We start from the raw sequence: 11,367 nt of genomic DNA on the forward strand, positions 1-11,367 counted from the left end.
TTACTTTCAGACATCCATCCTCTTTTACATCACGTAAAATAAACAAAGTTTTGTTGATGTTGCATTTTCAAACTCAAAAGGAACAGGCAAAGTTCAGACGATTAGCAAACAGCTTGTCTGAAGCAATTTAAGTCAAAGTTTAAATCAAAACCAGTGTAAAATGAGCAAAAACAAAACAAAATAGGTTCTTCCTGAGGGAGTCAGGCACGTCCCCATCTATAGCTGCCCAGCAGAATGTCATGCCTGCGCAGGCCCACTAATGAATTGTTGTATTGCTTTTGGTTGCCTGCGCAGGCCCACTGCGGGTTTTCTGTGCAAACCCACACTAAACCCATGTGGGCCCCATGTGGGTTTGCCCATGCGGGGCCCATAGCAGTTTGGTCATTTGGGGCCCTATGAGGATTTTCTGTGGGCAACCCACTGTGGGCTAGCCCACAAAAAATACACCCGGGGCCCTTTGTAGTTTTTAAAAAAAAACATTTTATCTACATGCAAATATTGCACTAAAATTAGATTTCTGTGACAATGACAGAAAAAAATGAAAACAATAAATTTTCCATAACAAAAATACAATATGTGTATGCACTGTGTATATTTATTATGTATATATAAATACACACACATGAATGTTTACATTTAAGAAAAATATGTTATGTTTTTTATTAAATATATTTATATATAATATACATAAATGTTTGTATTTATATATACATAAATATACAAAGTACACACATATGTTTACAAAACTGTTAATTTGGATGCGATTAATGGCGATTAATCGTCTGACAACCCAAATATATATTAATGCTGTCAGATTATTAATCGCCATTAATCGCATCCAAATACGTTTGTGTAAACATATATATATATATATATGAGCACAATAGACAGTACACACACACACACACACACACACACACACACACACACACACACACACACACACACATATATATATATATATATATATATATATATATATATATATTACATATTTTTTATTTGTATATATTTATATATACGGTATATTATTGAAAATATTTACATGTATATACATTTATATATATATTATATAAAATATTGAATACATAAACATAACATGTTTTTATTAAATATATACATGCATATGTTCGAATTTTATACATTTACATTTACATTTAGCAGACACTTTCATCCAAAGCGACTTACAAATGAAGACACTTTCATCCAAAGCCACTACTGTAAATGAAGACACTTTTACTTTAATCTTTAATGTCACACTAAAATTAATGCTGCTGGGTATTTGAGCTTCATATTTATTTTATTTAACCACTAATAACTGTGGAATAGTGATTATACTGTTATTATCACTGTTATTATCACTTTTATTATCACTAATAACAATGAAAGCAATCAAAATCAACAAAAGAGCAGTGATATACAAGTGCTATAACAAGTCTCGTTTAGGTTAACGTAGCACACGTATCAAGGTTTAAAAAATAATAATATATATATATATATATATATATATATATATATATTATACAGTAAATTAAAGACAAAATACATTGATAAAATACAAAAAGAATGGATAAGCTAGTGTTAATTAAAAAAATAATAAATTAAGAAAACAAGCAGTTAGTAAATGAATATTGTGTGAGTGTATAAGTGGGGTTTTTTTTAAAGATTTTTAATTAGTATAGTTAGTGTTGGGAGTTATAGGGTCAAATAAAGATGGAAGGGAAGTGTTTTAGCTGATTCTTGAAGATGGCTAAGGACTCAGCTGCTCGGACTGAGTTGGGCAGGTCATTCCATTTCCATTTCTATTGTTGGTTTCCTGTAGCTGTATTCCTTCTAGCTACAACGTCGAATATAACACATAACTACTGTATTTGCATTACTGTAAGGGTAGGTTTAGGGTTATGGTAGGTGTAGATGTAAATAAACCATAACTTTACAGTAGCATTTTTTGTTGTCTAATTGTACTACTCACTGTTTTAGTGGGAGGTAGCAAAATCTGACAGGGTAGGACAAATCAACAGAACACCGCCTACAAATGAAACCAGACCAGCAGGTGATGGATTTATAGATAAGAAACTTCTGAGACTAACGTGTACCATAGGTACAGTGTAAAAAAATAAACATTGTGCTAGATACTCTTCTCCACAACGAACTGGGCTGCGTTTCCCAAAAGCTTCATAAGCCTAAGAAGTTCGTAAAAACGATTGTACGACTGATCTTAATATTACGGTCTGTTTCCCCAAAATCATCGTAACTTAAGTAGCACTTGAAAATCATTGTAGATCTACGAGTGCTCTGGAGTAATCGTAAAGCCGTAAGTGCATCGTAAGAAGACAGATTTATGCGGTCACCTGCAGGACAATCGGCAGATTGCACCTTTAACTTTATTCAAGTGAAATGTGATTATAAGGATTTGATTGTGCTTTATTGTACACTTTATTACTCGTTTTCTTTATTTTCTGGTTTATCTGTCAATAACTTGCTGACGTGCACGAAAACAAGCTGTATTGGAACTGGGAATAATGTCTCTCTCTCTCTCTCTCTCTCTCTCTCTCTCTCTCTCTCTCTCTATATATATATATATATATATATATACTATATATAAAGTATATTATATATTATTATGTAAAGTTTAATATTATACACTATAATATAATATAATATTGTATTGTATTGTATTATAGATATCCAAGTTGTCTGTCTGGAATGCAGCATTAGGTTAACATTTCAATAAATGATCGTGTACTACAATTACGAGCCGTTCTATAAGATGACATTTCACCACTTGACAAATGGATAGGGACTCCTAAGTAGCACTTAAAGCACAGCTACATGTGACTGCTTTAAGTGCATTTTTGGGAAACGGACGTGAAACAATAACGAACAATATAAAAATGACAATATATAAAGCGCTAAGAGCAATCGTTATCAGGAAACCCGGCCCTTCATATTTGCAGCTGCACTCATTTCTACGGTCCTCGATGTCTACTCTCCTTTGAACGCAAACTGAGACACTTGATTATGAAAGTGAAAGTGAAAGTCATGACATTTGCCAAGCATGGTAACCCATACTCGGAATTGGTGCTCTGCATTTAACCCATCCAAGTGCACACACACAGCCGTGAGAAGTGAACACACACACCCGGAGCAGTGGGCAGCTATAGATCCAGCGCCCGGGGAGCAACTGGGGGTTCAGTGCCTTGCTCAAGGGCACTTCAGCCATGGGTATTGAGGGTGGAAGAGAGCGCTGTTCATTCACTCCCGTCCACCTACAACTCCTGCCAGCACCGAGACTCAAACCGGCAACCTTCAGGTAACTAGTCCAAGTCTCTAACCATTAGGCCACAGCTGCCCCAGATCATCTGCAAAACCCCATCGTCTAAGCTAAAGCATTACATACTATACGAGCATGAGGGATGCTCAAGGGTTCGTTTAGGTACATGTAGAAAAGGTAGTGGGAGTTTCCGGTTGGAGAAACGGGAGCAAGAGAGCAAGTCCCAGTTAAAAGGATTTTATTAGAAATAAAATTGCCAAACAGTAAACTTTAGTTAACGTTTGGCAATGCCTTAACTAACATTAACAATGAGAAATACATTTGGTACAGTATTAATTAATCTTTGTTGACATTAGTTAATAAAATTTCAACTTTTCGTTAGCTCAGGTACGGTTAACAGATAAAACTTTTAATTTCAGTAATTTATCAGTAAATGTTGAAATTAAAATTAATTTATTCGATGCTTTAGAAGTATTGTGTATTGAATCTTTGTGCTGTATTTTCTGTTGGCAATTTGAGATGCAGTTTTCATATGCTACACTTTACCCACCCGGTTTTATGTAGGCCCACCCACTTAAACATTTTTGGCCTCGCACCTGCTTTGAATTAAGTTCTTATTGTTTGTTTTTTCTTTTAGTTTCTTTGTTTTACAGTTATCTCATTATCTTCAGCAATGTTCAGTTGTTCAATCTCATTTGCTTCGTTAAACGTTTACGTATTTTGTAAAGGGTGGAAACCACAATGTCTACTATTACAAGAAACTCATCCTTCCGAATTGTTTGTTAAGTTTTGGTCTAACCAATGGGGTGATTGAATACTGTTTAGTCATGGGACCAATAAGTCTGCTGGTGTTGCAGTTTGTTTAATAGGTTTCCAAGTGATATAATAACATATAGGACAGATATCCAAGGTCACTGGCTGATGGTGGTTTTAAAAATGGATGGTTGTTTTTTCATACTAACTAACTTGTATGTTCATAGAACTGTTGCCCAAAATAAACAAATGCTTGAAGCAATTACAAACACTTTATCAGAGCTCTAAACTGTTTATCCAATAGATTTTATTCTAATCGGAGGTGATTGGAATATGACACCTGACGAATGGGAAGATTAACTCTCTAACTCTCAATCAGAAATTAGATCACTTTGTATTGAATGTATTAATTTAAATAGCAAACAGTTTACAAATAATTTTATTAGAAATGTGTTAACTAAACAGTATTATCCTAATCAGATGAAAAGAAAATATGTTCTGCAAGACTACAGTGAGGATGAGGCGGAAAAAAATAAAATAAGGAAGCGATATTTATCACACCCAATTCTTCCCAAGGCCAAGGAAGTGACATTTAAAATCCTAAACGACATTTATCCATCCGATTGCTTTTACATGAGAGACTTAATTGGGAAAACAATGCATGTGGATTTGGTGAGAAAGACATTGAAACTGTAGAATAAATTTTCTTACAGTGTGAATTTGTACACACATTTTGGCTTTCATTTCAAAGTTGGATACAATCTAAAGATATATCACTGCATCCTGTGTGATCTCAATTAAAGTTGGAGTGTTTATAAATGATAAAAATTTAGAATTTTTGATAAATAACCTGATTGTTTCAAACAAACATTTTATCCACAGATGTAAGTATTTAAAGGTTAAACCCCATTTCACTGGATGGAAGAATGATTTGAAGTTATTTGCAAAATCCCTTCAATGGATGATGGACAGAAATGCCCTGAAACTTCTTTCTGATTTTGACTGTATATGTTATTAGATTAAGACACTCACCTTGTCTTTTCCTTTTTTTTTTCTTCTGTATTGTTCTATTTTTATTTAAATGCTGTTTCAAAAAACAAAAAAAACAACAAAAAAAACAGATTTATGATTGTTAAAATATGCCTTAAATGTTTGTATTTGAATAATGTTTATTAATAAAAAAAAAAAAAAAAAAGTTTCTTAAGGGTCCCCAATCTACAGTACATAAATGTTCACGGGAATCATTCATGATCCAGCCTCATCTACAGAAGAAGTGAGTATAATGTTTTGTAATGAATCTTTGCAAATCGCCTTTCCTAATAATGTGCTAATTAGCAAGTTTCAAGATGGAAGTGCCTAAAGTAAACAGTCCCTCAGAGAGCAGCTGGAAGAGGGGGCGGGGTCAGCAGAGCTCATTAACATTTAAAGGAAAATGCTCCAAAACGGCTTGCTCTGAAAAGAGCTGTTTTTGACAGGGTAAAAATGATGTTGTCTTACACTTCCTTTGAGAAATTTTAACCAAACTGTGTTACAGACTTTTCATTAAGACCATAAAGAATCATATCAAAAGTGGAACAGTGGAAAATAGTGGAAAATGGGCATCCTATGACCCCTCAGTAAACACATCATTAATAAAGCATTCTATGTACAGACAAGCAAATAAGCCTATAATAAGAACTATAATAATAAGCGTTTTACCCATAGAAATAGGCTATAAGAAAAACGTGTTGCGTTAGCCTTTTGGACTCATCTGCTTGTCTGCATATAGGCTATTATAATTCATTAATAATGTGTTTACTGAGTTTGGTCTTTTTAAAACACTCTCTAACGCATTAAGCAATGTTAAGCATTTTGGAATGCCCCCCTTTGAGGTGCAAATGATCAACAGATAACTGTGCACTCTTATGGAGATTTCAGCAAAAGTTGCTTCACTTAGAAATAATGTCTACAATATAATAAAAAGGCTACTCAAACAGCTGATTTTGTCCAGAGTTAAGCCACGCTAAACAATTTATTTGTGTAATTAACCTGTTTAAATGGAAAACAAAGCATTCAACACCGCAAGCGCAGGCAGAGCGCCTTAGAAGAATGCAAAGAAGAACTAAAAACCTTAAGCTGCTTGGAATCAACTCACTTCATTTTCCTCGTTTGTTTGAAATAAAATTCTATATAATAATATATTATAATAATTTGTTTGTAAATTTTAATTAGTCATGTAGGATATGCTGTGATATGTGCATTACAAGCTCAGGGGTGTGTCTACGTGGTGGCCGAAATTTGGCTGGCCACCCCAGGTATACCCCCCCCCCTCCCCCCTCCCCCCCCCCCCCCCACCAGATATCTTGCAATAGGCATGTTTTTAGTACATTTCTAACTACATCTGGCAGTGCATGTGCAGCTGCCTAGGGCCGCTTTCTTCTCCTCTTTATACTTAATTTTAGGCAGTTTCTATAGCATAATATATAACAAATATCGAGAGCACATAATGTTACGCGATCCATGTAATACGCGAGGATGAATCTCTCCTCTCACAAGTGGATTTCCTTCACCCACACAAAACTGGATGTGTGCTTTTAAATATACATTGTTCTTTTATAAATGGTCTCTGCTCTCGCTCAGATATTGCGTGTACAAGCTCAAACGTTGTCACATCACTGAAGACCAGAGGAGCCTTTTTTTCTAATTCAGGAGGAGTAGGCTTTTCTCACTAAATGGAAGCAAGCTGGTTATATAGTCAGCCTTCTCTAGTTATTTATTTTATTAATAGCCTACTTATTTTAGTTAAGTGCTTAACTTGTAAATATGCATTTAAAATTTCAATTATTTTATTTAGTGCATTTGTATTTAGTTGTTTTTGTATATAGTTTTGCAATAAAAGCGTATCAACCAGGTTCCAGAAATAATCACAGAGGGTGCTTCTGAAATTAGTGAGGGTGCTCAAGTCTTAATGCACATTTTCACATATTTTAACCCATCTATTGCTATGGTTATCAGTATCACTATGTCAATCACTGCTACTCTGAGAGTGAATACCGCATAAATATGCAGACACCATTCCTTTAACTTTGCAATGTGTGTGTGGCCGATAAATGTTCTACAATGTAAATGGATTATAGACGAGAAAGCTTGCAAAGAGTGCTCATACCCACTAAAAAGCTGTCACTCTTTGTTTAGTGAGTGCATGCATGATGTATCATAACATACATTGTGCCACAAACCCTAAACCTATTTCCATATCATTAATATTCTTATAAACACAGCCAATGGACATAAACATGCCAAGAACAGAAAATACTGCTGTAATGATATCAAATGTTTATTATAGAATAGAACAGAACATCTAGAGTGGATATGTGAGACATCAACATTACTGTTGAGATTCAAACTAACAACCTTCAGTCTCTTGTTCTCGTTTCAAACTGACTCCATTCAGCACTGATGAAGCTTCGGTCTTTAAGGAAGAGGAATATAAAAAGACGTCAAAAAAGTGTAATTACAAATCCATTTCAGCTCTTCTGGCTCTGATGTCATAAACCAGAACAATGACAGCAGCCGCAGCAGCCACGCCCACCAGAGCAGTGACGACCAATCGGATCACAGCTTCAACAGAATCACAACAGTGGACAGAGTCTGAGGAATAAAAACATCAAATTGGAATGTTAAAAATCTGTGTTTTATTTGTCATAGATTAAAGACCTTTGTCATCCTATGATTTAGATGATTTATTTGTAAAATGGTATATTGAAATATAAACGTTATAGGACCAATATTTAACTCACTGTAGACAGTGAGAATGAAACTCTTTATCACACGGTTGGTCTGTCGTTGATAAACTCCAGCATGTTGAGTTGTGATGTCTGTGATGGTCAGAGATCCAGTTTGTTTGTCCAGCTTCAGTCTTCTCTGAATCTCCCATCAAGAACATCATCATATACAGTCATGCTGTCAGCCTCTACGTTGATTTCAGCTATTAAAACATTTTCAGTTCCAAACCTCCATTGAATCACATCATCATCCATTATTCCAGTAAGATCAGAGTTCAGAGTGACTGAATCTCCCTCAAATACTGACTCTGACTTCACTTTACCTGTAACAGCAGACACACAGTGAACAAACAGAAACAGGGTTTGTCACAGATTAAGACTTTTAAATAGCATTATGATATATAAATTTGAAATCAATAATATAATAAAACAAAAGAAGCAAGATGGAGTGTGGATTGATAGTTACATTTTTATTGTGATTAAAAACAGGTGAAACAAATATTTAACTTACCAAAGATGTTGAGAAGGAAAAACATCCTGACATGATTGATCTCTAGTTGATAAAGTCCAGCATGTTGAGTTGTGGTGTTTATGATGGTCAGAGATCCAGTTTGATTGTTCAGCTTCAGTCTGTCTCTGAATCTCCCATCATCATCGTTATCATCATCATATACAGTCATGCTGTCAGTTATTTCATTGTTTTTAGCTAATAAAGTACTTTCAATTCCAAACCTCCACTGAATGAGTTCATTATCCATTATTTTAGTAAGACCAGAGTTTAGAGTGACTGAATCTCCCTCCTTCACTGACACTAACTTGAGCAACTTCAATCCTGTACACCCAAGAAACAAACGGAAACATGGTTTGTGACAGATTAAGACTTTTTAATAACTTATATTATATTAATAATAGTATACTAAGGTAAACAAACAAACAAAAGCTTCACCAGTTCACACAAGTTTCAAATATTCTAGCTGAGCCCCCTGGATGAGCTTTTTTAGGCGACCGTTATTTTAGGTATCACCTTATTGTTTCCATATGGCGACGCGTCATGCTTGACACGTGACACAATGCAGCCATAATAGCGCTGTATGCAGTTGTATCGCTTTCAATTAGTTTTTCCTTTTTTACTATTATTAATCACAAACATGTTCTCTATATTATGAAATATCTGATATCCCGATTCTGAAATATGTACAAGTACATTTATTTGGAAGTTTAAACACTTTTATAATGACCATGTTAGTTGATCTATACCGGGTGATGTTAGTTTGCGCTGAATCCGAGCTGTGGAACTAACAACACGTAAATTCATCCTCTCTTCCCGAAAGACATTAAAGTAAGTCTCCGGTAAACTGGGAGAAGAGCAGATTAAACTTTATAGTTATCCATAGAATATATATATGATATCAATAAAACATGTTGTCAGATTATATTTGAAAGGATCATTATTGCCGCTTCCACAGACATTGGCGTGTATTTTTACAAACTAAAAATGTATTGTTTTGCTAGTACTCATGTGTATTTAAATGTCTGGAACCTAAAATAAGCATTATATGGTTGAAAACACTGAATAGTTGTGATAATACAACAATCTTTGGCTCCGCGCCAGACAAAGTGCAAAAGCAGATTTGAATTCAGCAGTTGATCACGTGATGCACTGAACTTTCTAATCACACCGGTGTGATCGTACGCTCCAGGGACCAGCCTAGAATCATCACACTGGTGTGATCGTATGCGTTAAAGGGTTAAATGCTTAAAATCTAATTTCAAAACCAATAATATCACAAAACAACAGAAGCAAACTGGTGTGTGGATTAATAATTGCATATTTGTGGTGATTCTGAATGAAACTCTGATTTCCTGATGCAGGAACTGAAGTTGATTTGATCATTGTCACATGTATGTTCCTGTTTTCCTTATTTGGTCCTTCCTGTTCCTGTCCTCGTCTTGTGAATTTGTCTCCAGTTGTGTTTGATTAATTAGTTTGTATTGTTCAGGTGTGTACCATTAGTTTCTGTCCATTTAAACCTGTTTCCCAGTGTTTCTTTGTCTGCTGTTAAATGTCATGCTACAATTTTCATACCTAAGTTCCTGAGTCTTTATTTTTGTTGATTGTGAAATTAAGCTCCAAGAATAAGTGTACTCCATTGTCTCTCTCTCGTGCAGCGTGACAGAACAGCAGACCTTGAAAGATGAACTGGGCTGAGGATTTGCTTCTGCAGATCCAGCAGGGGGGATGGCCTTTGGAGGACTATGTGGAGGAGTTTTTGAGCATGTTACATCAGGGGAATTGGAGCGACGCCATTATTAATGCCTGTTTCCGAATGGGACTAAAAGATGATGGTTTGTTTAAATTCATGACTCCTGATACCTAGTTTTTCCCAAGAATTTTTTTTGGGGGGGCATGGCCAAGCCGGCTAAGGCAATGGAGGATCCCCCATGGCAACCCGAACTGCCTGCTCCACCATGGCCCCCATATCTGCCCTGGAGGCTTTCCTTGTCTCCACCCTGTCCCAGTCCTGCGCCTGTCTCCAGGGTGCCCCCCCCCCCCGTCCCCGTCCCAGTCCCTGATGCGCCGTTTGATTGTGAAATTAAACTCCAAGAATAAGTATTCTCCAGCGTCTCCTTGTCTCTCCCTCATGCACCGTGAAAATCATACACAGAAACCACTTACTGCAGAGGAGAATCACGTCAAAACTGAAACTAAAGCTGCTGCTGTGTGAGCTGAAAGGGGTCCTATTATGCTCTTTCACAAGGTCTTGATTTTGTTTTGGGGGTGTATTAGAACATGCTCTCATGCTTGGTGGTTTAAAAAATCTGTTGTTTTCCACATTTTACATTATTAAAGTAACTTTATACCCAGCCTGGCACAAACGGCTTGATTAGTTCCAGGTTTAAGGAAGGACTGCCTTCTGAAAAACGAAATGTTTTGTGATTGCTTAACTGTCAGTGCCTTGTGATTGGCAAACAGCTTTTTAAATGGCGTTTCAGTACTGCCACACCCCTTGCTCCATCTTTCAAAAAAAGCTTTTTGGCAAACCGGGACTGTACTCCATTTTGTGGAAGCTGTTGTCAGTAAAATGCGCAGCACACAATAGCAAATTGGGGTTATAATGCTTAGGAACAGAGTTAAAAATAAATAGCAACCATGGTTTCCTGACATCTGCTTTCGGAAACCCAAACAAAGATGTTTGGGCATGGGGGTGAAAAAACCCCCCAGCGTTTAAGGCAGTAGCACACCGGACAAGAAGCGCAGCACAGTATTGCACCCAGTCTTTAAAATTCAAACACATTATTTTCTGAGTGTACGTAAACTGTTGGTGCCGTTTGGGGTCTGTCCGTGTGCCCAGCTACGTCGTGTTGTACTTGTTCTAGATGCGGAGCAGTGCTTCTCGTCAGGGCTGCGACTGCCTTTAGACATGCCAAAAACTTGACGCTATAGCAGCGCTTCCTCTTCTTCATTTTCTCTGATGCACTAACTCTGCAGCAGCACCACTTCTTCGTCGTCGTCTTGTCTAACCACGACCTTGCCCCTCCCCTCCCCACCCATCCAATTATTCAAATTTCTGTAGG

The 11,367-nt window shown here is 36.3% G+C and overlaps 1 long non-coding RNA gene across 1 annotated transcript; it reads right to left on the bottom strand.

The window, feature by feature from the left end:
• Positions 1–7,319: 7,319 nt before the first annotated feature.
• Positions 7,320–8,441, bottom strand: LOC122141414. Its single transcript, XR_006157794.1, has 3 exons — positions 8,303–8,441; positions 7,807–8,114; positions 7,320–7,657 (listed from the first exon to the last, which is right to left on the bottom strand). It is a non-coding gene; the product is annotated as an uncharacterized LOC122141414 (long non-coding RNA).
• Between the last annotated feature and the right edge of the window lie 2,926 nt (positions 8,442–11,367).

Source organism: Cyprinus carpio, chromosome B22 (assembly GCF_018340385.1).
Source record: "Cyprinus carpio isolate SPL01 chromosome B22, ASM1834038v1, whole genome shotgun sequence".
NCBI lineage: Eukaryota > Metazoa > Chordata > Actinopteri > Cypriniformes > Cyprinidae > Cyprinus > Cyprinus carpio.